This window comes from Tamandua tetradactyla, chromosome 25 (assembly GCF_023851605.1).
Source record: "Tamandua tetradactyla isolate mTamTet1 chromosome 25, mTamTet1.pri, whole genome shotgun sequence".
In the NCBI taxonomy this organism is placed as follows: Eukaryota; Metazoa; Chordata; class Mammalia; order Pilosa; family Myrmecophagidae; genus Tamandua; species Tamandua tetradactyla.
This window is the reverse complement of record NC_135351.1, coordinates 13,348,369-13,372,631: the sequence shown is the minus strand read 5'-3', so window position 1 is coordinate 13,372,631 and position 24,263 is coordinate 13,348,369. Positions and strand designations below refer to the sequence as shown.

Sequence of the window (24,263 nt, the reverse complement as noted above, 5' to 3'; positions counted from 1 at the left end):
ACCCAAGTCAAAGTCTGAAATATGTTCTACAACTAATTGTGGTGCTGTGCTTGGAAATTTATAGCTTTTGTGTGTGTGTGTGTGTGTGTGTATGTATGTTATTGTTCACAAAAAAAAGAAGGAAAAAAAGTCGGTTGTGATGATAAAAAAGTATTTAAGCCTTCTAGCCTCCTATATTCTGCAGCAGCTAGAAGGAAAAATATGGGAGGATTGTATGGTAGCCCATGATAAACTCTGGAATCTATCCTTAGCCACCTTTTGAAGAGTGCTTTGAGAACTATTGCTTTTTTATTTCTTTGCTTTGTATATATGTTATACTATACAATAAAAAAAGTTTTTTTAAAAAAGCAATATGATCCAGAGGAATAATCTGAAGAACTAGATCTGGAGTCAAAAGTCTTATACTAAATCCCCCTGTATGACCTTTTCAGATACTCATGAGGCCTCCATACATTAAAAAAAAAAAAAAAGAAAGAAAGAAAGAATATATTTATTTAACTCAGTATATAAAAATATTATCATTTAAACAGCTAAACAATGGGACTTCCTGGAAGATGGCGGCTTAGTAAGACGCGCGGATCTTAGTTTCTTCTCCAGGACACCTACTAGGGGAGTAGAAACGATACAGAAAGCGCCCAAAGCCACAACAGAGATAAAAAAGACAGCGTACCCCATCCTGGAACGGCTGGCTGGCTGAGAGAAGCAGCTCGGGTGAGATCGCCGAGGCGCGCGGGCCTTACCGGGCGGGCGGGGTGGCAAGCGGCCGGAGTTACTCCCTTCCCCCTTCCCGGGCCGGCTGGGAGAATTGGAGAGGTGGTCCCCTGAAACCAAGGCGACTGGCGCCCACACCACGCGCAGCCCCCGGACCAACTGAGAGAATTGGATCGGAAACCCCCAGGCCGCGGAGAACGGTGACCCCGTGACTCCCGGGGAACGTGCACTCTCTCGGGTGGGCCGCTGCCGCTGGCGCCCTCCCGCCACACGTGTTGCCCAGGGCCGACTAGGAAATTCGGACGGGCTCTTTCCCTGGCTGCGGCGACCAGCAACCCTCCCTGCGTTCGGACACCCTCCCTGCGTTCGGACCCCGGGCCGGCTCAAGCCGCTTCGGCTAGTGAACCCCCAGGACGGCGAGAGTTTTCCAAAGTTTAAGGTCCCACAGCACCTTTTACTGGTGGGACCCGCAGACAAACGTGTGCCACGAGCGCCACCTACTGGGCAGGATAAGAAAAACAGAACCCAGAGATTTCACAGAAAAATATTACAACCTTGCTGGGTCCAACACCAAGAGAAATCTGAATAAATGCCCAGACGCCAGCAGCAGAAGATAACTGTCCACGCTCAAAAGATTGAGAATATGGCTCAGTCAAAGGAACAAACCAATAGCTCAAATGAGACACAAGAGCTGAGACAACTAATGCTGAATATACGAACAGAAATGGAAAACCTCTTCAAAAATGAAATCGATAAATTGAGGGAGGACATGAAGAGGACATGGGCTGAACATAAAGAAGAAATAGAAAAACTGAAAAAACAAATCGCAGAACTTATGGAAGTGAAGGATAAAGTAGCAAACATAGAAAAAATAATGGATAGCTACAATGATAGATTTAAAGAGACAGAAGATAGAATTAGTGATTTGGAGGATGGAACATCTGAATTCCAAAAAGAAACAGAAACTATAGGGAAAAGAATGGAAAAATTTGAACAGGGTATCAGGGAACTCAAGGACAATATGAACCGCACAAATATACGTGTTGTGGGTGTCCCAGAAGGAGAAGAGAAGGGAAAAGGAGGAGAAAAACTAATGGAAGAAATTATCACTGAAAATTTCCCAACTCTTATGAAAGACCTAAAATTACAGATCCAAGAAGTGCAGCGCACCCCAAAGGGATTAGACCCAAATAGGCGTTCTCCAAGACACTTACTAGTTAGAATGTCAGAGGTCAAAGAGAAAGAGAGGATCTTGAAAGCAGCAAGAGAAAAACAATCCATTACATACAAGGGAAACCCAATAAGACTTTGTGTAGATTTCTCAGCAGAAACCATGGAAGCTAGAAGACAGTGGGATGATATATTTAAAATACTAAAAGAGAAAAACTGCCAACCAAGACTCCTATATCCAGCAAAATTATCCTTCAAAAATGAGGGAGAAATTAAAACATTCTCAGACAAAAAGTCACTGAAAGAATTTGTGACCAAGAGACCAGCTCTGCAAGAAATACTAAAGGGAGCACTAGAGTCAGATACAAAAAGACAGAAGAGAGAGATATGGAAAAGAGTGTAGAAAGAAGGAAAATCAGATATGATATATATAATACAAAAGCCAAAATGTTAGAGGAAAATATTATCCAAACAGTAATAACACTAAATGTCAATGGACTGAATTCCCCAATCAAAAGACATAGATTGGCAGAATGGATTAAAAAACAGGATCCTTCGATATGCTGTCTACAGGAAACACATCTTAGACCCAAAGATAAACATAGGTTGAAAGTGAAAGGTTGGGAAAAGATATTTCATACAAATAACAACCAGAAAAGAGCAGGAGTGGCTATACTAATATCCAACAAATTAGACTTCAAATGTAAAACAGTTAAAAGAGACAAAGAAGGACACTATATACTAATAAAAGGAACAATTAAACAAGAAGACATAACAATCATAAATATTTACGCACCGAATCAGAATGCCCCAAAATACGTGAGGAATATACTGCAAACACTGAAAAGGGAAATAGACTCATATACCATAATAGTTGGAGACTTCAACTCACCACTCTCATCAAGGGACAGAACATCTAGACAGAGGATCAACAAAGAAATAGAGAATCTGAATATTACTATAAATGAACTAGACTTAATAGACATTTATAGGACATTACATCCCACAACAGCAGGATACACCTTTTTCTCAAGTGCTCATGGATCATTCTCAAAGATAGACCATATGCTGGGTCACAAAGCAAGTCTTAACAAATTTAAAAAGATTGAAATCTTACACAACACTTTCTCGGACCATAAAGGAATGATGTTGGAAATCAATAATAGGCAGAGTGCCAGAAAATTCACAAATACGTGGAGGCTCAACAACACACTCCTAAACAACGACTGGGTCAAAGAAGAAATTGCAAGAGAAATTAGCAAATACCTCGAGGCGAATGAAAATGAAAACACATCAAAACTTATGGGACGCAGCAAAGGCAGTGCTAAGAGGGAAATTTATTGCTCTAAATGCCTATATCAGAAAAGAAGAAAAGGCAAAAATTCAGGAATTAACTATCCATTTGGAAGAACTGGAGAAAGAACAGCAAGCTAACCCCAAAGCAAGCAAAAGGAAAGAAATAACAAAGATTAGAGCACAAATAAATGAAATTGAAAACATGAAAACAATAGAGAAAATCAATAAGGCCAGAAGTTGGTTCTATGAGAAAATCAATAAGATTGATGGGCCCTTAGCAAGATTGACAAAAAGAAGAAGAGAGAGGATGCAAATAAATAAGATCAGAAATGGAAGAGGAGACATAACTACTGACCTCACAGAAATAAAGGAGGTAATAACAGGATACTATGAACAACTTTACGCTAATAAATACAACAATTTAGAGGAAATGGACGGGTTCCTGGAAAGACATGAACAACCAACTTTGACTCAAGAAGACATAGATGACCTCAACAAACCAATCACAAGTAAAGAAATTGAATTAGTCATTCAAAAGCTTCCTAAAAAGAAAAGTCCAGGACCAGATGGCTTCACATGTGAATTCTACCAAACGTTCCAGAAAGAATTAGTACCAATTCTCTTCAAACTCTTCAAAAAAATCGAAGTGGAGGGAAAACTACCTAATTCATTCTATGAAGCCAACATCACCCTCATACCAAAACCAGGCAAAGATATTACAAAAAAAGAAAACTACAGACCAATCTCTCTAATGAATACAGATGCAAAAATCCTCAATAAAATTCTAGCAAATCGTATCCAACAACACATTAAAAGAATTATACATCATGACCAAGTAGGATCCATCCCAGGTATGCAAGGATGGTTCAACATAAGAAAATCAATTAATGTAATATACCATATCAACAAATCAAAGCAGAAAAATCACATGATCATCTCAATTGACGCAGAGAAGGCATTCGACAAGATTCAACATCCTTTCCTGTTGAAAACACTTCAAAAGATAGGAATACAAGGGAACTTCCTTAAAATGATAGAGGGAATATATGAAAAACCCACAGCTAATATCATCCTCAATGGGGAAAAATTGAAAACTTTCCCCCTAAGATCAGGAACAAGACAAGGATGTCCACTATCACCACTATTATTCAACATTGTGTTGGAGGTTCTAGCCAGAGCAATTAGACAAGAAAAAGAAATACAAGGCATCAAAATTGGAAAGGAAGAAGTAAAACTATCACTGTTTGCAGACGATATGATACTATACGTCGAAAACCCGGAAAAATCCACAACAAAACTACTAGAGGTAATAAATGAGTACAGCAAAGTAGCAGGTTACAAGATCAACATTCAAAAATCTGTAGCATTTCTATACACTAGTAATGAACAAGCTGAGGGGGAAATCAAGAAACGAATCCCATTTACAATTGCAACTAAAAGAATAAAATACCTAGGAATAAATTTAACTAAAGAGACAAAAAACCTATATAAAGAAAACTACAAAAAACTGCTAAAAGAAATCACAGAAGACCTAAATAGATGGAAGGGCATACCGTGTTCATGGATTGGAAGACTAAATATAGTTAAGATGTCAATCCTACCTAAATTGATTTACAGATTCAATGCAATGCCAATCAAAATCCCAACAACTTATTTTTCAGAAATAGAAAAACCAATAAGCAAATTCATCTGGAAGGGCAGGGTGCCCCGAATTGCTAAAAACATCTTGAGGAAAAAAAACGAAGCTGGAGGTCTCGCGCTGCCTGACTTTAAGGCATATTATGAAGCCACAGTGGTCAAAACAGCATGGTATTGGCATAAAGATAGATATATCGACCAATGGAATCGAATAGAGTGCTCAGATATAGACCCTCTCATCTATGGACATTTGATCTTTGATAAGGCAGTCAAGCCAACTCACCTGGGACAGAGCAGTCTCTTCAATAAATGGTGCCTAGAGAACTGGATATCCATATGCAAAAGAATGAAAGAAGACCCATCTCTCACACCCTATACAAAAGTTAACTCAAAATGGATCAAAGATCTAAACATTAGGTCTAAGACCATAAAACAGTTAGAGGAAAATGTTGGGAGATATCTTATGGATCTTACAACTGGAGGTGGTTTTATGGACCTTAAACCTAAAGCAAGAGCACTGAAGAAGGAAATAAATAAATGGGAACTCCTCAAAATTAAACACTTTTGTGCATCAAAGAACTTCATCAAGAAAGTAGAAAGACAGCCTTCACAATGGGAGACAATATTCGGAAATGATATATCAGATAAAGGTCTAGTATCCAGAATTTATAAAGAGATTGTTCATCTCAACAACAAAAAGACAGCCAACCCAATTACAAAATGGGGAAAAGACTTGAACAGACACCTCTCAGAAGAGGAAATACGGATGGCCAAGAAGCACATGAAGAGATGCTCAATGTCCCTGGCCATTAGAGAAATGCAAATCAAAACCACAGTGAGATATCATCTCACAGCCACCAGAATGGCCATTATCAACAAAACAGAAAATGACAAGTGCTGGAGAGGATGCGGAGAAAGAGGCACACTTATCCACTGTTGGTGGGAATGTCAAAGGGTGCAACCACTGTGGAAGGCAGTTTGGCGGTTCCTCAAAAAGCTGAATATAGAATTGCCATACGACCCAGCAATACCATTGCTAGGTATCTACTCAAAGGACTTAAGGGCAAAGACACAAACGGACATATGCACACCAATGTTTATAGCAGCATTATTTACAATTGCAAAGAGATGGAAACAGCCAAAATCTCCATCAACAGAAGAGTGGCTAAACAAACTGTGGTATATACATACGATGGAATATTATGCAGCTTTAAGACAAGATAAACTTATGAACCATGTAATAACATGGATGGACCTAGAGAATATTATGCTGAGTGAATCCAGCCAAAAACTAAAGGACAAATACTGTATGGTCCCACTGATGTGAACGGACATTCGAGAATAAACTTGAAATATGTCATTGGTAACAGAGTTCAGCAGGAGTTAGAAACAGGGTAGACAATGGGTAATTGAAGCTGAAGGGATACAGACTGTGCAACAGGACTAGATACAAAAACTCAAAAATGGACAGCACAATAATACCTAATTGTAAAGTAATCATGTTAAAACACTGAATGAAGCTGCATCTGAGCTATAGGTTTTTGTTTTGTTTTGTTTTGTTTTGTTTTGATTTTACTATTATTACTTTTATTTTTTTCTCTATATTAACATTCTATATCTTTTTCGGTTATGTTGCTAGTTCTTCTAAACCAATGCAAATGTACTAAGAAATGATGATCATGCATCTATGTGATGATGTTAAGAATTAATGATTGCATGTGTAGAATGGTATGATCTCTAAATGTTGGGTTAATTTCTTTTTTTCCGTTAATTAAAAAAAAAAAAAAAAGAGAAGGGATAATTGGAGATGAAGGGATACAGACTGTACAACGGGACTGGATATAAAAACTCAGAAATGGACAGCACAATACTACCCAATTGTAATGCAATTATGTTAAAACACTGAATGAAGCTGCATGTGAGGTATAGGTTTTTGTTTTTGTTTTTTTTGTTTTTTTTTCTTTCTATTATTGTTTTAATTCTTATTCTGTTGTCTTTTTATTTCTTTTTCTAAATCGATGCAAATGTACTAAGAAATGATGAATATGCAACTATGTGATGTTATTAAGAATTACTGATTGTACATGTAGATTGGAATGATTTCTAATTGTTTTGTTAATTCTTTTTTTAATTAATAAAAATAAAAAAAAAACAGCTAAACAATGTAAAATTATCAATAAGCTAGTTTACGTTATTTTTTAGTACTGTTTGAACACTGTTATGTTTATTGAGTTGAAATACACGTAACATAAAATCAACCATTTTAAAGTAAACAATTCAGTGACATTTAGTGCATTCACCATGGTGTGCAACCACGGTCTGTATCAACTTCCAAAACATTTTCATCACTTCAAAAGGAAAACCCCACACCCTTTAAGCAGTTGCTCTCAATTCTCTCCTTCCTTCAGTTTCTGGGAACTACCAATCTATGTTCTGTCTTTATGGATTTATCTATTCTGGATATTTCATTTAATGGAATCATACATTATACGGCATTATATATGCATTTGGCTTCCATCCATGTAGCATAATGTTTTCAAAGTCACCCTACTTTTTGGCGCCTACTTGGTTTTATACTCTGGGCTCACTTTTTACCTATCTTTTCCTGCATTGCAGGTTTTACCCTTCAGGGATGGTCATGCCTAGCTTTTCCATACATCACATGACCCACTCATCTCACCATCCCACCTAAGACCCACCCAAGTGATAGCAAAAATCAACTTTACAAATTGAAAAAACTTTGATTGTGAAGAGATATGGAATCTGGAAAGACCACAGTCATGCAAGGATAGATTGATCTCGGTTCTTGGTCTGCTATTCCTATATACCACATTATAATATTGTTTCAGGCTGTTTATCCATATTTTCAACTTTATGATTTTTGTATATTTAAATAGCTTTGTTAAAGGCTTCTTTATTACATAAAAAACAATATTCTCACTGAAAAAGCGATCAGACTTCAATTAGAGATATGAATGAAGCTGATCTAGGTAGGACTAGGGTAAATAAGATTACAGGGTAAAGGATGATATTGACTACATCTTCAACTTTTGTGTGAGACCAAAGGAAGAGATGTTTATTTGGTGTAAAATTTCTATTTTTCGTAGCACACTATCTAGTTTAACTTGTATGGCCAGTTTACTCCAACACCATAATTACATGGAACCTTGAATAGGGAATGAGATCTTGTTAGTGTGTACAGGTTAGTGTGATGCCCAGATATATCCCAGAGTAATCTTGGCAGAAGGCCAAAATATATTTTCAAAGTCTCCTTGAGGGACTGGGGAAAAAGATGGAAATATCAAACTTCCCTACCTAGGGAAGACTTGATATTCTTACTTGGGGACTACCAAGTTGATGGAACAAGTCCTGCCATTATGAAACTTATTCTTGCAGAGGAAAAGCCAGGCCTGCCTATAATTATGCCTAAGAGTCACCCCCAGAGAATCTCTTCTATTGCTCAGATGTGGCTTCTCTCTAAGCTAACTCCACAGTTGAACTCGCTGCTTTGCCCCTACTTGGGACATGATGTCCAGGGGTGTAAAGCTCCCTAGGAAACATGGGAAATTACTCCCAGGGATGAGCCTGGCCCTGGTGTTGTGGGACAGAGAAGGCCTTCTTGACCAAAAGGTGTAAGAGAAATGAAACAAAATAAAGTGGGGTTTTTTTTTGGCTAAGAGATTTCAAATAGAGTTGAGAGGCTATTCTGGAGGATATTCTTATGCAGTATATAGATATCCCTGTTCAGTTTTTGGTGTTTTGGTGTAGCTAAAGGGAAATACCTGATACTGTTGAACTGTAATCTAAAAGCCTTTATTCTTGAAGGTGATTATATAACAACATGGCTTTTAAGGTGTGACCATGTGATTGTGAAAACTGTGTGATTTTGAAACTCCCTTTATCCAGTGTATGGATAGAAGAATAAGAAAATAGAGACAAAAAAATAAATAAATAATTGGGGGGGAGGGGATGAGAGGAATGTTGGATGCTTTGTGTGTTCTTTTTTACTTTTATTTTTATCCTTATTTTAATTTTTTTCACAAGAACACTATTTCTGCCCAGTTAATGTAAAACTAACAAAAAGTTTTCATAACTGAAGGACTTTTAGCAGGTATATTACTATTTGTTTCCTTTTTAGATCTAAAGAATTGTGACATGTATGTCTGTTTCTACTGCACTTTCAGTTCAACAGAACCATGTGATATATATGAAAATGTTTATACAATTTAGGAGTAAGCAACAGCCTATGTCAAATTCCCTTTCTTATAATTTCAGGACCAGAAGATCATCTATCACAGAAGCAATGCACTTCTAATAAAAATAAGTGTTAGCACAGACCATATACATTTATATAGAACAATGAACAATTATTTTACATGGCGAAAGTCTAAATATGGCATGGCACTATAGTTTGAGGTATGCCAAAATAGATAAAATCCATTATAAATTCTCAGCTTTCCTGAATCTTCCATGGCAATACTTAGAATTTTATAATCCCAAAACCAAGACAGAAAATATGTTTTTTTTTCCCCAAGGGACTAGAGTCACCACTGAGTATAACTTTAAGCCTAGATTAATTCAGATCCCTGGGGATCTGATTAGTCCCTTAGATGTGAAGCAGCCAAAATACTCTCTTTTGAAGACAGGGTTGAAGTTCAATATATGAATGTAAATCTTATGTGATTGTATATTCCCAGGAACAAAAGAATCATGTAGAAAAGACAGAAAATGGAGCTGTCAAAGGACAGGCTGAAAAGACCATTGGCTCTACACTTTGAATGATTATATGATATATGACTATATAATATCAATAAAATTGCATTAAAAAACGAAGTTCTCATAGAGAGGAAAGAATTGCCATTTTTAATTTCATTGTTGCTGAAATGATTATTACAGTTTCATTATTTTAACATTAGAATGCAAAATAAGGAGGGGAGAGGTTTATGTCTAGAATATTTCACATTATTTCACACCCTGATAATCACAAACATTTGTGTACCTTTCGCTCTAAGTACACCAATACCCAACATTTTAGATAGCATTATTTTGGTAATTGAAAATATTCTCTTTGAATATTTTTATTTTAAAAAATTTTATTAAAAAATAAAATTATAGCATGGTATTGGCATAAAGATAGATATATCGACCAATGGAATCGAATAGAGTGCTCAGATATAGACCCTCTCATCTATGGACATTTGATCTTTGATAAGGCAGTCAAGCCAACTCACCTGGGACAGAACAGTCTCTTCAATAAATGGTGCCTAGAGAACTGCATATCCATATGCAAAAGAATGAAAGAAGACCCATATCTCACACCCTACACAAAAGTTAACTCAAAATGGATCAAAGATCTAAACATTAGGTCTAAGACCATAAAACAGTTAGAGGAAAATGTACGGAGATATCTTACGAATCTTACAATTGGAGGCAGTTTTATGGACCTTAAACCTAAAGCAAGAACACTGAAGAAGGAAATAAATAAATGGGGACTCCTCAAAATTAAACACTTTTGTGCATCAAAGAACTTCATTAAGAAAGTAGAAAGACAGCCTACACAATGGGAATCAATATTTGGAAATGACATATCAGATAAAGGTCTAGTATCCAGAATTTATAAAGAGATTATTCAACTCAACAATAAAAAGGCAGCCAATCCAATTACAAAATGGGAAAAAGACTTGAACAGACACCTATCAGAAGAGGAAATACAAATGGCCAAAAGGCACATGAAGAGATGCTCAATGTCCCTGGCCATTAGAGAAATGCAAATCAAAACCACAATGAGATATCATCTCACACCCACCAGAATGGCCATTATCAACAAAACAGAAAATGACAAGTGCTGGAGAGGATGCGGAGAAAGAGGCACACTTATCCACTGTTGGTGGGAATGTCAAATGGCGCAACCACTGTGGAAGGCAGTTTGGCGGTTCCTCAAAAAGCTGAATATAGAATTGCCATACGACCCAGCAATACCATTGCTGGGAATCTACTCAAAGGAATTAAGGGCAAAAACTCAAACGGACATTTGCACACCAATGTTTATAGCAGCGTTATTTACAATTGCAAAGAGATGGAAACAGCCAAAATGTCCATCAACAGACGAGTGGCTAAACAAACTGTGGTATATACATACGATGGAATATTATGCAGCTTTAAGGCAGGATAAACTTATGAAGCATGTAATAACATGGATGGACCTAGAGAATATTATGCTGAGTGAGTCCAGCCAAAAACTAAAGGACAAATACTGTATGGCCCCACTGATGTGAACGGACATTCGAGAATAAACTTGAAATATGTCATTGGTAACAGAGTCCAGCAGTAGTTAGAAACAGGGTAAGATAATGGGTAATTGAAGCTGAAGGGATACAGACTGTGCAACAGGACTAGATACAAAAACTCAAAAATGGACAGCACAATAATACCTAATTGTAAAGTAATCATGTTAAAACACTGAATGAAGCTGCATCCGAGCTATAGGTTTTTGTTTTGTTTTGTTTTGTTTTGTTCTTACTATTATTACTTTTATTTTTTTTTCTCTATATTAACATTCTATATCTTTTTCGGTTGTATTGCTAGTTCTTCTAAACCGATGCAAATGTACTAAGAAACGATGATCATGCATCTATGTGATGATGTTAAGAATTACTGATTGCATATGTAGAATGGTATGATTTCTAAAAAAAAAAACAATGGACAGCACAATACTACCTAATTGTAATGTAATTATGTTAAAACACTGAATGAAGCTGCATCTGAGCTATAGTTTTTTTTATTTTTTTCTTATATATTTTTGTATTTTTTATTTTTATTTCTTCTCTATATTATCATTTTATTTCTTTTTCTGTTGTCTTGCTATTTCTTTTTCTAAATCGATGCATATGTACTAAGAAATGATGATCATACATCTATGTGATGATATTAAGAATTACTGATTGCATATGTAGAATGGAATGATTTCTAAATGTTGTGTTAGTTAATTTTTTTAATTAATAAAAAAAGTAAAAAAAAAAAAACTAGGCAAAGGAATATTACCTAATTTTAAAAAGAAAATAAATCAAATCAGACAAATGAAAAAAAAATAAAAAAATAAAATAAAATTATGTGTTTTAAAGTGCTAAAAGCAAAGCAACTTAGAAAGCATTTCAGAATGATTTTAAATGCTTAAAAATTTATAAAGCCACCCTTAGAAGCACTCAAACTCCGGCATTCCAGGAAATTCACTAGGGAATAGGGAAGATTTTACATGAAGTTTTTAGAAACATCACCAAAACATGCAGATCAGGAATAACATTAGTTAGCAATAAGAAAACAAGAAAGATCAAAAAAGGTCAAGGACACCCAAACAAGCATCTTTAAAGCTGAAGGTTGGTATAAAAATTGATTCCCATCTCCCCCAAGATGCTAAATAAGATAATAATGCCTAAAAGCTCAACATTTTTGGTGGGGAAAAATAACTAATAAAACTCCTCACAGTTCACAGAAATGAGCAATAATTACAAGCTAGTCACTGAAAAGAAAAAATATACACATATTATTAATTTTCTATATGGACAAATTTATCTTGCACAAAATAGTTTCCTGCCCCTGTATTCCTCAGTCTTGGGCTTCAGGCAGGAAAGTTTAATCTTACATAAAATAAACATGTTTTTGAATGGATTTTGTAGTGTGCAATCTAAAAACAGAGTGAATTTTGAGATTCTTCTTCAACTATTTTTCCCACATTTGTCAGCATTAGTGACTCTCAATATAAACAAAGGAATCTCTAGAAGAAAGTTATGGTCAATGGAGCAGTTGTAAAGTTTTCACTCTGACTGGAATAGAGCCTTCTTGTGGATGTATATTTTTTCTTGGCCTGCATCCCACAACATCCATACCAATGCTGCCAGTAAACTAGAAGACACTTGTTCTTATAACACATCTGTTTAGAAATTAATCTAGATTAAATTAGGTGACTTGGATATGTTCCCTGAAATAATAAGGGCCACAAATTTGTGACTCAAGTTCTGAAAATTTGTGGAAAGAAATGCATGTATCCTCAACAAAATACTTTCAAATTGAATCCAACAGCACATTAAAATACTTATACACCATGAACAAATGGGCTTTATACCAGGAATGCAAGGGTGGTTCAACACAAGACAATTGATACAGGTAATGAGCCACATTAACAAAACAAAGGGGGAAAAACACATGATCATCTTGATTGACATGGAAATGGCGTTTGACAAAATCTGCACACCTTCTTGATAAAAACACTTAGAACACTAGAAATAGAAACTTCCTCAACATCACAAAGGACAAATATGAGAAGCTCACAGCTAGCATCCTACTGAATGGTAAAAGACTGAAATCTTTCCCTCTAAGATCTGGAACAAATGAAAGATGCCCGCTGTCACCACCGTTATTCAACATTGTACTAGAAGTTCTAGCTAGAGCAGTTAGGCAAGAAAAAGAAATAAAAAGCATCTAAATTGGAAAGGAAGAAGTAAAACATTGACTCTTTGCAGATGACATGATCCTATGTATAGAAAGTCCCAAAATATCTACAACAAAGCTACTAGGGCTAATAAATGAGTTCAGCAGTGCCAGGATCCAAGATCAACATGCAAAGAAGTAGTGCTTCTGTACACAAGTAATCACCAATCTGAAGAAAAAATGAAGAAAAAAAATCCACCTACAATAACAACTAAAAGGATCAAATATCTAAGCATAAATTTAAGGATATAAAGGATGTAAAGGACTTGTACACAGAAAACTACAAGACATTGCTAAAAGAAATCATGTTCATGGATTGGAAGACAAAATATCACCAAGTTGTCAATTCTGCCCCACAGAATATTTACAGAATCCAAATATTTATGGATTCATGCAATCCATCAAAATTCCAATGGCCTACTTTGCAGAAACAGAAAAGCCACTTATCAAATTTATTTGGAAGGGTAACTGGCCCTGAAGAGTCAAAAAATATCTTGAACAAGAAGAATGAAGTTGGAACATGTTCTAGTTGCTAGCTGTCAGAATGCAATATACCAGAAACAGAACAGCTTTTAAAAGAGGGAATTTATTAAGTTACAAGTTTACAGTTCTAAGGCCATGAAAATGTCCCAATTAAAGCAAGTCTATAAAAATGTTTAAATTAAGGCACCAACAAGAGGTCACCTTCACTCAAGAAAGACTGAAGAAGTTCAGGGTTTCTCTCTCAACTGGAAGGGCACATGGTGAAGTCTGCTAGCTGTTTCTCCAGGCTTCTTGTTTTCTGAAGTTCCCCCAGGGATTTTCCTTCTTCATCTCCAAAAGTCTCTGATTGAATGGGATCTCATATCTCTGGTGGCTGTAAAGCTTTTTCCAAAATGCTTCCTTTTAAAGGATTCCAGTAAAACTAACCACGACGCACCTGGAATGAGTAGAGTCATATCTCCCTCTAATCAAAGGCTAATACCCACAATTGTGTGTGTCACATCTCCATGTAGATAATCTTATCAAGTTTCCAACCTACAGTGCTGAAAAGGGATTAAAAGAAATGGCTGCCTCCACATAATGCATCAGGATGAAAACATGGTTTTTCTAGGGCACGTATTCTTTCAAACTGGCACAGGGGACTTACATTTCCTGGCTTTAAATCATATTACAGAGCTACAGTGGTCAAAACAGCATGCTATCTGCACAAGGATAGATATATTAACCAATGGAATAAAACTGAGACCTCAGAAATACCTTCATATCTATGACCAATTCATTTTTGACAAGGCTGCCAATTCCACTCAAGTGAGAAAGAATAGCCTCTTCAATGAATGGTGCTGGGAGAACTGGATATCCATATACTCACAAATGGTCACTGACCATTTCATTTTCTGTGAACCCTTCAGTAAATCCAGAGGGAACCACCATAGAATTGAATCCTCATGCTATCCAGACAAGTAAAGATCATTGCCTAGTTTTACATCTGTAGGAGGCTGATTTCAAGCCAGATGTGTGGAGAGCCAAGCCCTCCCCTTTACTGCTCCACTGCTCCACCTCAGCATTTCAGGGTGAATGCAGGGTCCCCCGAAGTGGGAGGAAAACAACAAAGGAATGGAAACCAGTTGGCTGACTTCCCAACTTTGAAAGGGTGAAAACTGTGGTAGGGAATCATTAGAAAAACAGACAAAACAAAGAAAAAAATCGTCCAAAGCAGGAAGTGAGGAACAGATTATCCCTAGGCCACCCTTTGAGAATAGGTGTCACTGACCTATTCAGATATTCCAGAGGGGATGCTGACGCTTTGGCCCAAATCCCCATCCCATCTGTGGGTTAGCAGCTGTCTTATCGTTAGGGCCATTGGATGTCGTTTATCCCTGTTACCATGGCCAAAGTCATTTAGATGGAGAGACAGGCTAAAATTCACTCTCAAAGCATTTAGGAAACTACTACTAAACATGGGACTTTTCTGAGTCCTTTGAGAAAGAGCCTGGCAACTCTTATTGCCTTTTTATGACCAGATTCCACACTGAGTCACCCTAGTCAGTCAGAGGTGATTCCTGAGGCTTTAGTCTCTGCCTTTTCATATCCGACAAGAAAAGGGACAGTAATAGGTCCCTATCACAAATACCCCACGTCATTCAGAAAAGGTTAAATTATACCTAGTCTGCTCAGTTTTAATTGAAAGGAGGCAACAAAAGGGGGCATAGGGGAAGAAAAGAGAAACTGACTTTGAGTTTCAATTAATTGCTTAGTGAAACACCTGTAGTGAAATACCTATACCTGTTCATTTGCTCCTTTTAACAATGAATGGATGTTTCGTTCCAATTACACAGAGAAGAAACTAAGGCTTCTAGCACAGGATCCCCAACTAGCAAGGACCAAAGCTGGATTCAAACTCAAATCTCCATATTACTATATCCCAAAGCTAGGGATAGAGATGGGGTAATTCAGAAAAATTTTATCAAGAAACTAACATTTTAAAGTTTGAGGTTTAAAGAGGCTTCAGTATGCTCTAAAGTGCATCTTTGCACTGTCAATAAATGAAACGAAGTATCATGTCATGATCGTGAAATTAGAATTTACCACATTTAGGAATCAAGACCCTGATTTAATATATATCACCATAATCTAAAGAAATTCCTAATGAACTAACTGGTCCCGAAGCACCTAAATTATTTCAAAATTCTTCTTGCAGTATAATTTCTCCATTTCTTTCTGCCTTCTCACCTTCCCCTGAACCTAAAATGACCCCAGTCCCAGCTTGCTCAAAACCCCGAGATTCTTTCCCTTCTAAGACATGTACTTACATTTGACTTCAGCAGTTGGAAGCAGAAGCAACAAGTCTTCTCTAGAAAAATGAAACATCTTCCTGTTTCAGAGCTTTTTGACTCGATATTGCAATCCACACCCAGGATTTTTTTTTTCTGGGCCATTTGCTCACATGATACCAGCAGTTTCAAACAGAAATTGAACTAAATAGCCTGATATTTCCAGGCTCTTTCCTTCTATATTTTCTACGGTTATCTCTTTGAGAGAAGAGCAGAGAAATGGAGCTGGGTCCAGGACAAACCATGCCTGGAGCACTCCAAAATCTCTGAAAAAAAAAAATCTTTTGCTGTTTTATTTTACATTGCTTTTATCAACGTAATATGTGTACATAATTTTAAAAGTGGAAAATTCTTTAAGACATCTAATGAAATCAGGAGGGTTGTTTCCTGCTCCCCAGCGGCAACTCCTTTAGCTACTTCTTATATTTATTCTCATGTGTCTACATAATATTCTTACACAGCTTCTTGATTTTTCAATTATAGATAGTAACTACTGGCTTCTTACTATGGGAGTGAGTCATTTAGCTCTTTTTTCACCCCTCCGCACCATAAACATATGCACACACACACACACACACACATAAAAATAAACACATGCACTCACAAACACATACTTCCTCTCTCCCCTTTCCTCCCAAAATAATTATTACAATTTGTTTAACTTGATATTCAATATTGACATGATAATTGTCATAAATAATGTATATAATTTACAGCTAAGCCAATTTAGTGCATACTATGATTTTGTCAGCACTAGTTTTTATTTTCCCTGGAGTGAATAATTTCTCCAACTTTTCATTTTCATTTTATTGTGTGTTAACTTTGCTATTTTCCCCAAAAGAATTAAATACAGACTCTAAAAGATATTTGTACACCAGTGCTCATGGGAGCTTTATTCACAACTGCCAAAAGGTGGAAGCAACTGAGTGTCCATCAACAGATGAATGGATAAGCCAAATGTGGTATAGACATACAATGGAATATTATTCAGCTGTAAAAAAGGAAGTAAGTTCTGATACAGGCTACAACATGGATGAAACTTGAAGGTAGTTCAGAAGAACATGTTCAGAAAGAAGCCAGACACAAAAAGACAAATATTGTGTCAACTTACATATATGAAATGCCGAGAATAAGCAAATTCATAGAGACAGAAAGGAGATTACAGGTTACTAGGGGCTAAAGCCAAGGAGGAATGGGGAGTTATGATTTAATGAGTATAAATATCTGCTTGGAGTGTTGAAAAAGTGTTGATAAGGGATGATGTTGGTGTTAGGATATCATAAGTGAAGTTAATGTCACCAAATATGAAAAGCAGATTGTCCTATAAGTATCTGCAATCAGTTACAGTACAGAAATAACTTAAACATGCCAAGAAAGATGAACACAAATACTATAAGGAACTCCTAAAATACAGTCGAGAGCAGCTCATGCTGTACCCTTACCATTTGGTGGATATTATAATTAAGGGCCTGTGGATAACACCAATTTTTATGCTACGCTGGGATTATGGAGGTGATTATGAAAAGTAAGAAAACTCATGCTTCATTACCCAATTCAATGGCTGCTGATTGTTTAAGACTTCTTGGCATAGGAGCAAACCAGTACATTGATCTTATGAAATCAGTGTAGATCACCCAAACAGTTTTTCAGAAAAAAAAACAGCCCATGACTTTTTACCAATAAAGCCAGTAGAAATTACCAGAGAGGTCTGGTGAGTTCTGCAGGCAGGATCTGTCACAGAAGATGACATATAGGTTTATATAACAAAGGATTTGTTTATTTGGATGTATCAATATCTGATGACCATTGTATAGCAGTTCTTCCTCTTGAAGGTTTTGTAATAAACTGAGTGCAAGGTGCTTATTTTGAAACTCTATTGTTTCAGTAGAGGACACACTAATGTTGCAGAGCTCGTAGATGTCCATGAGATAGCCTTACCCCTGGTTAAGAATGCTATTTTAATATATTGCTAATTGGGGGTTGCCCATAAGAAGGGACAAGTAATAAATTTGGAACGACTTCATTCATCATGGAGGAATGTTCCATCTGTCAACAGACTGAAGATTACTTTAGATCCACAAAATATGCTCCTATGATGGGATGGTGGTGAAAGTCCTGTACAAGAAGTATTGTCAGCTACTGATATTGATACAAATAGTCAAGAAGATCCAATTGACACAGACAGTGTAGGCAGTTCGAATTGGTCTACAGGATATACAAAGTGAATTGCATTCCTATTTGACTCAACTCTTACTGCTTTTATAATAATGGGAAATCTTTCAGCAAACTTGCAAAGTCATTCAGTCACAACGTTTGAAGTTGGCAAGCTCTCAGATGAATCTCAACAGCTTTCTTGTAGAACTAGGAAAGATTCAGAGCACCAGTGAAAGAGAAGCACAGAGATATAGTGAACATGCAATTGCTCTGAGAAACTCAATATGGTTTCTACATCATAATAAAGATATCAAAACCAGACCACCTATTTATGGTTTTCCTCTGGATCTCTTACACTGTAAAAGCCTTCTTGGTTTGGACTATGCAACTTGCAGGAGAGTCCTAAACAAAAATTACACAGTTTGTTCCTATGGCTCCTCTCACCGATGAAATCTAGCCCATCCCGTAGCATACTGGACAAGCTATCACAGAAGTCAGTTTAAATTGTGCATTTATCATATTACTGGGCAAGGACCACCATCTCTCTTACTGTCCAAAGGTACAAGACTTCAGAATATATCTAAAGAACTGCCAGATATATTCCACGGTTATGATCAGTTACTAACAACATCTTGGGTCAAGATTCTAGAGTAGCTTCTACTTGCTATGTGCTCAAGATGTCCAACAATGTTTTAACACATTCTGTAGTTTTAATTTGGGGAATTTATTTGCATGGGATAGAAGACACAGTCCAGATGCCATTTCCATTTGATGAAACTGAGCTACAAGGAGTTTACAAGTCTCAATATGTGTGTTGACAAAGCATTGCAAATATTAAAGAACAAAGTAGACTTAAGGCATTTCTGTGAATATGTCACCAGGTTGATGCTTCTAGACAACCTAGAAACAGAAAACTCAGTGATATCTCCAATGAGAGAGGGGAACCTGAATCGGCTTCTGGCTCAGATATAAACAGGCACACAGAGTCATTTGAAACAGTCATTGAGGAAGCAGCTATGGATTCAACAACAAAGCAAAACTGTTGCCACAACAGAGAGAGATTGGGCTTCTCTTGAACTGCGCTTTGGAATGTCACTGTTTATTTCTGACTTAAACCTAAAGTTTGTAGAAAAATTGCTCACATGACCTTTGCAGGAAAAAAAAGAGCCTTCAAAACCTCTTACATTCCAGTAGAAAACACTCTCTGCAAGTCCTTAACTTTGTTCCCTCATTCCAGGAAGATGCTTCAATTGACACAGAGGCCAGTTTTTCCAGTTCGCTTTCACAATCAACTTATACTGATATAGGAGTTCCACTTTCTGTCAAGAACTTAACATTTAAAGATGAAATCTTATCAGAATGGAGTGGACCGTCACCTTCCTCACTTCTTATTGCTAATCTCCATTTGCAGTAATTTGGTTACACCATTTGTTGCTCACGAGTTCTGCCTTTTTTCTTTCTTAGTGTTAGCTTTATAGTGCCAGCCTTGAAAAACATCCTGCTGCTGCAGTGCAACTTAGGTTAAAATGATGTTAAAAGTTTGGGGAACATGTTAATGTTTTTAAAAGTTTTGCACATTATTGCACATCCTAATGCAACAAAGAGCTTTTTAGCAGCCTGCAGTGCATTTTTTACCTTGAGATGACCTGTGTTCTTGTTATAAAATTGAGGCTAGATTTTATAGGCTTGACGATGACTGTTATGTTTATACATACTCACTATGAATAGTGCAACAGCAATTTTATATGTTGGTTTATCAGGCATAAATATTGTTGAATTTTATGTCTTGTTACCTACACTTCGGGATATCATTGGAAGAGAGCAAACTCTTCCTCTAAACAGGGCTCTTGATATTGAAAGTAGCAAGACTGTAGAAACAATAAACATCCAGTACTGAGAAATGACATGATGGGACATTAACTATTCCTGTACATGTTTGTAAATTATGTCTGTATATCAGCTGAACATTATTGAAGCTAAATGAAATCAGTATATTCATATAACAACTTAATTCGGATTATAATGATTCATTGATGACTCATAGAAAGTTTTGGAAAACATTCCCTTTTTTTTTTTTAACATTCCCCTTTTAAACAATGTTTATTAGGTTGGACTTCAGTTATAACTCATTTTGGGCTTTATATTTTCATAGAGTCTTTATGGGAAAATAGAGTTATTTTTCTACTCTGATATCTGTTGCTCCTGTATGTTTTCCCCAAATTTTATTTTTTGTTTAGTAGCTGCACCAATGAATTGTTTGGAAATTAAATTTGATGTTTCAGACTAAGGATTGTGATTTTAGGCTAGAATTACATATTAAGAGCAATCAAACCACTCTCCTGATAAGCCTACTTTGAAGATATATTCTTAGGCATTCTGGATCTTAATTTTAAATTTATGTGAATAGTTTTACAGGAAATGATAAAGAAAAATGGAATAACTTCAAAGTGTTTCTCATCATTAATTCTTTTAGTATCTCAAATGTTAATTAGAATATTTGGAGTGGCCTTTTAGATTTTTAAAGTTACTTTCCTTAGGAAATTTGTACAGTATTTAACAGACTTTTGGACATGCATACCTTTCCTAAAACTATTAATATAACCATATATTCAATACCACAGCCTATCTATAGAATTGAGTGTATGGGAGCTGGTTACCCGTGGCACAATCAGTGCTGTGTTTGGGCTAGGAACAATAAATGCAGTAACATTAAATTCAGTAACGTTTCATTTCCTTCTTAGTCTTATAAGAGGTAGAAACAAAGTATATGTTATAAATTTTGCCTATAAAAGGAAAAAATACATACTAATATTAAAATAATTTTTATGAAATCCTGGGCTGAGCTGGGACCTGACATCAAGGGATTGAGAATATCTTCTCGACCAAAAGGAGAGAAATGAGACAAAATAAAGTGTCCGTGGCTGAGAGGTTTCAGAGTCGAGAGGCTATCCTAGAGGTTATTCCTATGCATTATATAGCTATCCCTTTTCAGTTTATGGTATACTGGAGTGGCTAACAGGAAGTACCTGAAACTGCAGAGCTGTGTTCCAGTAGCCATGTTTCTTTAAAGATGATTGTATAATGATATAGCTTTTACAAGGTGACTGTGTTGTTGTGAAAACCTTGTGTCTGGTGCTTTTTTTTATCTAGGGTATGGACAGATGAGTTAAAAAATGGACAGAAAACAAACAATAATTGAGGGACAAAGGTTAAAATAAATTGGGTAGGTGGAATTACTAGTGGTCAGTGAGAGGAAAGGGTGTTATGGTACGTATGAACCTTTTCTTTTTCCTTTTTCTAGAGTGATGCAAATGTTCTAAAACTGAGCCCAAGTCTGCTTCGTTGTCCCTGGCAGGGGCTGGTCAATGTGTGAAGATGATTGTCGTCTGTTCTTCCCAAGATTTCCTTCTTCAGGCTGTACAATCCCCATCCCTGAAGCTTTTCTGAAGAGCTTGTTCACGTATTCTGGCTGTCATCCTTGGAACATGTTCCCATTTTTCTAGGTCCCAGAATCTAGTGGATTGGGTCCTGAGAGTGGAAAGAATATTGCTTGGCTGAACAAATGCAGATTGTGGAGACACAGACTTTACCATTCCAGCTTTCAGTCCTGATCTTTTTTTTTAATAAAAATTCTTTGTGACATTTCCTTCACAACTACCTCATATCTGTTTCTTGCTCTCCATTCCCTAGCAGAGGTCCTCTCACATTCTCATTTGTTTCCATATCATACATCTCCTTGCTCATGCCAAAAAAATCTGTACCGATACTATATGCTAAACATACAGTATCTCCTTTTGGGAATTAGGGAAGACAGAAAATAAACAGTACACATAAAAGTTGTGTTGCAGTGTGCCGGAAGATGATAAATGCTACACAGAACAAGGAAAGTTTGAGCAGTATAAAGGGGTATTGGAGGAGATCCTGTCAGAGGGAACACTTTAAAGAAGGGGGTCAAGGTGGATCTCTCCTTGAGAAGGTGACCTTGAGCAGAGACAGAAAGGAGAGAAGTGAGTTACCCATGCAAATATACAAGGAAAACATTCTAAGTAGAAGAAATGGCCAACATAAAGGCTCATCTCAATGCTTTGCATTCAGATTACTATTCATTAATATCATGACCATGCTCAGAAAGATTCAATAAGACCCAATGACCTGTGTGGTAAAATACAATCTTCTTCATTTGATGTTTAAGGTACTCAACAATTTGGTTTTGCCTAACTCTTCTGATTAGTGCATGTCTATACCACTGCCCCTCACTAACCATGGGCTCCAAGTCAATGTTTCTTATCACTTGCATACTTCCTATTAGGGGTTGAATCTGTCTCCCCCTAAAAGAACTGTTGAAGTCCTACCCACAGTAGCTCAGAATGTGACATCATTTGAAATAGGGTCATTGCAGATGGGATTAGTTATGATGAGATCTCACGGGAGTAGGATGGGCCCTTAATTCAATATGACTTGTATCCTTATAAGAAGATGTTTTGGTTTGCTAAAGCTGCCAAAATTCAATATAGCAGAAATTGAATGACTTTTAAAAGAGGAATTTATTTTAAGTTTACAGTTCTTAGTCTGTGAAAATGTCCAAATTAAGTCACCAGCAAGAGATTACCTTCACTTAAGAAAGGCTGATGCCATCTGAAACACCTCTGCAAGCTAGGAAGGCACCTGGCTGGCATCTGCTGGTCCCTTGCTTGTGGTTCTGTTGCTTTCAGCCTCTGTTTCCTGTGAGGGTTCTTCACTTGGCTTCTCCACGGCTGGGTTTTACCTGTTGTCTTCCTTCAGCTCTCTCCAGGTTCTGGCTTCCTGGATCTCATGGGATCCAGCAGTACACAATACTTGCGAGAATATCAGGTCTTCCTAGAAGTTTAATATTTCTGCTTTTTCTCCCAGTCTCTCAAGGGGACTTCTGAGTATTTGCAGACTTCTGAAAGTTCTGAGAAAATCGCCGATTAGGGTAACTTGAGTTCAGTCCTGCTCCACAGAAAAATTAGAGAAGGGACAGGAGAAAACCTGAGACGGTGATTCAAGAGTGCAACTGACCTGGGAGAGCCGTCTGTATCACATACGGCTGCCCTGGTTGCAGAGGCTGATGCAGAGTCATGGAGCCCACCAGAGTGTATGGACAGGAGCCGGGGACCAGGAAGTAAACCAGGCTGCATTCCTTCAATATGCTACCCTCACCAGTGCAGCCCCGTGACCCACGACTTAACCCACACCCCTCACACCTGAACCCCATCATCCACCCCCATTCCTTGCACTCCAAGCGCCCCTGTCCCACAAATCCCCCAGCGAGCCTACCCACCCCCACCCCAAGTGCAGCCCAACTCACTTCTCCTGCAGCCCTCCTGAGCACGACCTCCCCATCCCTGTGCCCTTCAAGCTGTCGCCAGCGAATAAAACCTGCTGGCACTTCTCTCTCCTACCAACACAACAAGCAAACTTACCACCCTCCCCCTGTCTACGTGGGACATGACTCCCAGGGGTGTGGACCTCCCTGGCAACGTGGGACAGAGATCCTAGAATGAGCTGAGACTCAGCATCAAGGGATTGAGAAAACCTTCTCCACCAAAAGGGGGAAGAGTGAAATGAGACAAAGTATCAATGGCTGAGAGATTCCAAACAGAGTCGAGAGGTCATCCTGGAGGTTATTCTTATGCATTAAGTAGATATCACCTTGTTAGTCAAGATGTAATGGAGAGGCTGGAGGGAACTGCCTGAAAATGTAGAGCTGTGTTCCAGTAGCCATGTTTCTTGAAGATGATTGTATAATGATATAGCTTTCACAAAGTGACTGTGTGAATGTGAAAACCTTGTGTCTGATGCTCCTTTTATCTACCTTATCAACAGACGAGTAAAACATATGAAATAAAAATAAATAATAAGGGGAACAAATGTTAAAATAAATTTATATTGAAATGCTAGTGATCAACGAAAGGGAGGGGTAAGGGGTATGGTATGTATGAATTCTTTTCTGTTGTCTTTTTATTTCTTTTTCTG

The 24,263-nt window shown here is 37.2% G+C and overlaps 1 protein-coding gene and 1 pseudogene across 1 annotated transcript in view; one reads left to right on the top strand and one right to left on the bottom strand.

The window, feature by feature from the left end:
* Positions 1-16,188, bottom strand: part of GCNT2 (glucosaminyl (N-acetyl) transferase 2 (I blood group)) — a 208,094-nt gene extending 191,906 nt beyond the window's left edge. The window contains exon 1 of the mRNA XM_077143647.1: positions 16,092-16,188. The gene's annotated coding sequence lies outside the window, so the exon portion shown is untranslated. The remainder of the gene's footprint in view (positions 1-16,091) is intronic.
* LOC143668772 (protein FAM91A1 pseudogene) overlaps positions 1-19,680 on the top strand; it is a 47,433-nt pseudogene extending 27,753 nt beyond the window's left edge.
* Positions 19,681-24,263: the final 4,583 nt, after the last annotated feature.